This window comes from Cyrtonyx montezumae, unplaced genomic scaffold, assembly GCF_038088225.1.
Source record: "Cyrtonyx montezumae isolate F1298 unplaced genomic scaffold, pur_monq_1.0 scaffold_3, whole genome shotgun sequence".
NCBI lineage: Eukaryota > Metazoa > Chordata > Aves > Galliformes > Odontophoridae > Cyrtonyx > Cyrtonyx montezumae.
The window spans coordinates 90,423,645-90,430,431 of record NW_027072034.1 but is presented as its reverse complement, the minus strand read 5'-3'; positions in this window follow the sequence as shown (position 1 = coordinate 90,430,431).

Sequence of the window (6,787 nt, the reverse complement as noted above, 5' to 3'; positions counted from 1 at the left end):
AAAGAAGTAAGCTCAGATCAAAGTTCTTCCTTAGAACTCTCATAACATCTCTTTCCTGAAAACTCTTTGGTGCCAATGCCAAACAATTTAACTGAACTCAAAGTGAAGTGTTTTCATCTTTGGAATTATTAATTTTTCTTTCCTCTATCCAACTGCTTATTTTAACAAAACTTGAAGAAACTTATTATCTCTGACAAGTCTCATCCTCTGTCAATATTTACTGAAGCTTGCCAACTGGCTCCAAAGTTTTTGGTAAGGCACTTTCAGACAGACGCTCTCAGTGCAGCTGCATAGACCTAATTTCCTTAGGAAAAGAGGCTAAACATTAATGACTGCTCCTGTGTATTTTTAGAACAACTCAATCTTGGGACTTAAAAGAATCCTAAATATAATTCTTTTTAATAGTAGTGTGCATCCAATAGCAATTTAGTTCACTCAGTTTTATCACTCAGTTGAACAGGCAACCTGAAGCAAAAAAAGGAATGTCCCACTTCAATAAAATTACTAGTTCTTAAAATTCTTCCCTTTAATACTGCTCAACTGTTGGTACCTGAAGTTATCCTTACAGATAACACATCAGCTTCATGCCACTATGCTAGTGTATATAGATAGATAAGATGTAGCTGGAGTAGCTCTAAAATGGAAAACTCAATTTCTGTGTAAAATATCCAAAAAAGTAACCGCTATGATGGCAAAAAACAACCTGAATCTAGCAATAATAAAAAGGCCTAACTTACCCATATGAAAGCACATCATGTCCAGACTTAGGCTTTGACACCAAGGTCAAAACCAGAATCTTGAAAGCAAACATATGCTTATAATTACTCAGAACTTTAGATGTTGCTAGTATTACAATCACACACAGAATCACAGAATTGTAGGGGTTGGAAGGGACCTCTAGAGATTATCAAGTCCAATCCCCACCAAAGCAGTTCCCTAGACCAGGTTTTACAGGTACATGTCCAGGTGAGTCTTGAATGTTTCCAGAGAAGGAGACTTCACGACCTCTCTGTGCAGCCTGTGCCAGTGCTCCATCACCTGCACTGTGAAGAAGTTCCCACACACATTTGTGCGGAACTTCCTATGCTTCACTTTGTGGCCGTTTCTCCTTGTCCTATCACCACACACTGCTGAGAAGAGTCCAGCCTCAACCCTTTGCCTCCCACTCCTTAGATATTTATAGATGTGGATCATATCCCCTCTGAGTCTACTTTTTTCAGGGCTGAACAGAGCCAGGTCTCTCAGCCTTTCCTCATAAGAGAGGTGTTCCATGTCCTTTATCATCTTTGCAGCCCTCTGCTGGACTCTTTCTAGGAGATCCCTGTCTTTTTTGTACTGGGGAGCCCAGAACTGGACACAATATTCCAGGTGAGGCTCCGCAAGGGCAGATTATAGGGGCAGCATCACCTCCCTCAGCCTGCTGGCCATGCTCTTCTTAATGCACTAAGGATCCCATTGGCCCTCTTGGCCACGAGGGCACACTGCTGGCTCATGGCCAACCTGTCATCCCACCAGGACACTCAGGTCCCTCTCCTCAGAGTTCTCTCCAGCAGGTCATCCCCCAGCCTGCACCAGTGCATATGATTATTCCTCCCTATGTGCAAGATTCTACACTTCCTCTTGTCAAACCTCATCTGGTTTCTTTCTGTCCAACTCTCCAGCCTGTCCAGGTCTTGCTGAATGGCAGCACAGCCTTCAGGCATGTCAGCCATTTCTCCCAGCTTCATATCATCAGCAAACTTGCTGAGGGTGGACTCCATCCCCTCATCAAGGTCAGTGATGAAGATGCTGAACAGGAGTGGACCCAGCACTGACTCCTGAGGAACACCGCTGGTCACAGGCCTCCAACCGGACTCTGCACCGCCAACGACGACGCTCTGCCAGTCATACAGTTCTCAACCCACCTCACCGTCCTTCATTGGAAAAAGCAAAAAAAAAAAAAAATCATTCTAGAGATAATCGCAGGAAGGACAGAGTTGAGAATTTAACAGTCCATTTGAGATAAACATATGTAAATGATGGGCTATAAATTCAATTTACCAATAAAACATATGTACTATGTAAACTTACTTGCAAAATATATTCAGTTTCACTGAGAAATACTAAAGCAAAAGAAATAAAAGAAACTGAGTCATTTAAAAGAATTACACTATTTTTTTTGCCTCTTAATGTTCCATACACCAGCAGTTGTATGCCAAACAAAAATGAAATATCAGAACAGTGGCTTTCCATTTCATTTGCAGTAACAGAGCATGACTGCATCATTTCCTACACAAAGCTGAGGAAAGTAAAAAAAATGATAAAGCAAACTTTGAAAAGAAAAAATAGTGTGAAAACTTATCAGTTTTTAATTTGTTTCACTGATTAAATTATTTTTTGTATTATGCATGCTAACAGATTTCCTTACGTAGTACCACTTCTGCAGGAAAATCCAAGCTAGCCAGTCAAAGTTTTTACAACATGCTCTGTTCTCTCCTACCAAAATTATAAATCAGTTATAAATAGTACAGCACTTTTTGTGTATTTGTAAGGATCATCCATTTTGAAATTATTCAACTTAGCTATTTTCAGCAAATGATCAGGAGTGTGCATGTATGTGTGCATATGTGCCTCTGCATGAAGAAGTTGTGGAGGCCAGTTCAAAGGAAGAGAGGTGTAACAAAGCAAACTCAGTGCACGTTTTCATATACAAGAGAGAACATCATACTCTTGTGGCAAAAAGAAAAGCTGTCATTCATCCTATTGCAGTCTTGGCGAGCTGGTTAGAATTGGCTCAAGCTCAAGTCAGACCATTTGTTGAGATGCTCCAACTCCTTAAGGTATCAGAAGATATTCTTTGCAGGATAAGATTTCTTTATCTTAGGAGGGCTACAATGAGGGCCAGAAGCAGCATGCTTTATGACAGAAGTGTGTGGCCAGGAGAGGAAATTTACACTGTTGGTAGTGGTAAACTATTATTCCAGTTGAGAAAGCATACTCTGGGAAAAACATTCTCCTTATCTTTTCCATGCAGTCAACATAAAGAATGATGGCTTCTCCTCTAAGTAACTCAGAGCAATAGCCATCACCCTCTCTGAGTCACCTCAGTTCCTCTCTGAGGAACTTATTCCCTGTAAGTTGTAAGGGAGCCTGGAAAACAGGCTTTGATGCTAAGTAAAGGACAACTAGAGCTGACAGAAGCAAGCTGAATGGCTATAGCAGGTATGGGAAGCTTTCACAGTGTTAAACAACAAGCAAGCCACAGGCCTGAGAATACAACCTAGGAGTTCCTCTCATAGGCCTCCTTCTTGCCTTAGACTTACCTCACTTTTCAACCAGCCTGTAGTTTTTCTTCTGCCTGCCAGCAAGCCTTCCATCTGTGCTAACTCCATTAGCGATGCTGACATTTGTCTACTAAGAACTGGAGTGATACCAACAGCTCTTTTTCTGTCTCCCTGCAACCATTACTTCTTTGATATTGGCTTGGATGAAATTCAAACCAGTTGCCTATAGGTGAAAGTTACCTTCTCCTACCATGAATTCCATGCTCTCACCTTCCCCTAGCTTCCAGCCATCATGTCCTAAACTTTCTTATTCTTTGGGGCAATCTTTATGCTTCCTGACCTATTTCAGCTTTCCCACAATTCCAGCTTCCTATGTCTAGTCAGTCTTGTGATCTGAAAGAGGTAATTGTCATTAATTTGTCCTTTCTGCAGTTTCTATGACAACTAAACCTAGACTTCTATGAAAGCTGTCTGTTTCTTTCCTGGGCCCAAAGAGGCGAACCTTTGCAGCAGAATGCTACATCATGATGCAGACATCCTTGGGGCTGGCAAAGTGTCCTCAGTCACTCACATTCAGAACAAACTAATAAGGGAGAGGAAACAGTTACCTCTTCTCCGTGAACAGAATTGAAATCATACAGTTCCGTAAGCTTGACATGAGTCAGTAGTGTATGCTTGCAGCTTAGAAGGCCAGCAGTATCCTGGACTGCATTAAAAGAGAGGTGGCTATTAAAGGATGGGAGTTGATTGTCCCTTTCTACTCTGCCCATGTGAGACGTCAACTGCTGCAGCATGTGAAAAGGAGGGCCACAAAGATGACTAGAGGGCTGAAGCACCTCTGCTACAAAAAAAATAGGCTGAGAGAGCTGGCCCATCACTGAGAACAGGCTTGGCTCTGTATGGAACTGCTTAGGAGCAACTATAAACATCAATGCATTATCAGCATGGTTTTTCTCACAGAACAAAAACATGGCTTTGTAAAAGACACTCTGAATAAAATTCTGCCCCAGCATAAACTAATACACATCATCACAGGGAAACAAGCAAAAAAAAACCAAAGAATATGCTGAAGAACTAAAAAATCTTGTCATGCGGACACCAAATAATTCAAAACCAGGAAAGAATATAAAACATTATTCTAAATAGTTTTGCTGTTGTTGTTTTTGTTGATTGCTTTGGTTTTATGTTTGCAATTACTTGCTAGCAGGTGTTTTTTCTCCTTTTCTTTCAGAAGAAATCAGCTCTGATTGTGTGGACTGTTATTTCTTTTCAGGTATCCATCTGTTGGAGAAGCCAGGCAATATGAAATCGAGAAAAAGTCCTGATGGAAGATTTTAGGCAAACTTGAAAAGCTGCAGAGATCCTCTTAATTTTAATGTATTTTCTAGCTTATTCATGTAATCTGTTTAAAAGTAGCTATGGAAAAAAGACTGCCTCAAAAATAAGTATTCTTGAAGAAGTTGGGGTATCTTAGAGCTATTTATTATAGCAATTAGAATATCTCATAAATGCTTCAAAACTCTTTTGATGTAGACAGTAGGACATGCACCTGCTTGAAGAAAATCTAACTTCAGCAACGAGTGGTGTGTTGAACGTGGAACATTTCATTTTTAAAACTAACTGCGATTAACTGGCTTAATTTTAGGAAGAGCATGTAAAAAACTGAAGAGTGTTTTTAAAATAAACTGATAACTTCAGATAGTGCAGTCCAGCACATGCAAATGCCCCATGCTGAAGTCATAAACTAGAACTTCCTAGTTAACATATAAAACCTGCAGTTAACTGGATCTTGTTCTGCACTACACATTCCAACAGAAGATCTCTCCTTATGTTACCATAATATGGAAAATATAATAAGCTAAATTTCAGAGCGTTTTCTAGTAAGAATAATAGGTAACACTCTAGTAAGAATATACAGCAGAATTTCAGTAAAGCTGCCTTGTTGTTTTTTTTAATTTCAGAATATTGTTAATATACTGAACAAATTATTAAACTTTAAATACAAACTTTATTCTCCATTTCATCTTCAGATGAATAAGCCAACTTCCAAAGTTTGTATCATGAGGAAAACAGTATGAGCAAAGATGTGCGTAAACACAGAAAGTGTTTCTCTGAACCTAGACAATGACGTATCATTATGAAGGCAATGGAGTGAGTATCACAGATAATGTAAAAATGCAGTAACACTTTAAATTGGAAAAGAGGGTGCTATCTGTAAGATATTTTTCTGAACTTCTTCCATGGTATTCAGTGTTTTGCATAGGTCACATAACATAGCATTAAGTATACATACTCTCTTTTGAAACGTGTGGGATTCTTACTAATAGCCATCAATTTTATAGCCCAGAGTACATTCAACCTCTTGAAGCACTCAAGCCAAAATCCTCCCTGAGATGCCTAGCTCTCACTGATCTTTGGGCATTTTGCATTAGAATTACCTTCCCAAGAATTTCAGATAGTTTGTTCAGTCCTTTTGTCAACTGCTGTTAGAAATGAGGTGGATGCTCCAAAATAGAAATTTTGCAGAAAGCCTTCAATTGAAAAGTTTATACTGAATTATTTTTAGCTATTAAAAATTATCCACTACTGATAGTGCATTCTGAACAATGAATATGTTAATATGGATGAAGTCACTGTGGAGCCATTGCAGATGTTAATAATAAGGTAAACTATGCATATATGCATATGGTAAATGCACCATATCAGATCTGCATTCAACTGTTTCTGAGAAACAGGGAAAAAAAGAAAAAAAAGAAAATAACAAACTGAAATTGAAGTGATCTAGTTACTTGCACGTTGATTTACACATATGACAGTGTGATCACTGCTTTCCAGTTTTTACTCTGAGGTCAGAACCTGTTCAAGGTTGTAGCTAAGAAGAAACAGTTTCTGAAGAAGTGCTAGCAAACATCACTGCCATGCACACGGTCTTCTTCTATCTTTGCAGTTCTAAATATTCAAAAGTTGGGCATGGAACATCCTGACTGCACCACTGGGAAGAAACTCATTCTAAATGACATTTAAAATGGTTAAAGTGATTTAAAATGCTGCTCCTACACAGCAAAACAGCAAGCTTCCATTACAGGGGGAGCTGAAGCATCCCCATAGAAAGCTGCCTCTGAATCATGAGAACAGCTTCCCTACGGTAAAGACAACTGCAAATCATCTAGATGATTGTTGCGGCTCCTCAATGTCTCTATGGTTGTAAAGATAAGCAGAAATAGGGGCAAGTAGTCTTTTTTGGGGTACACCACGAAGGACGATAATACTTGTACATGGCAACAAAGGTGCTACTCCCTTCTGATTTATCTGTTGGGCCAGATGTGTTACACAAACAGAGAACACAACTTAGAAATGGGGGTAGGCATAAATCAAACTAATAAACTTGTCAATAAGAGCACAAGATGGACATCCTGTTGTCCCAACAAGATAACCAAACAGATGTCTCTCTTAAACAAAACACCCACAGGAATGGTGAGGAGCTCTCCCCCTTCAAGGTTTGAAAATTTACAGCAAAATTGACC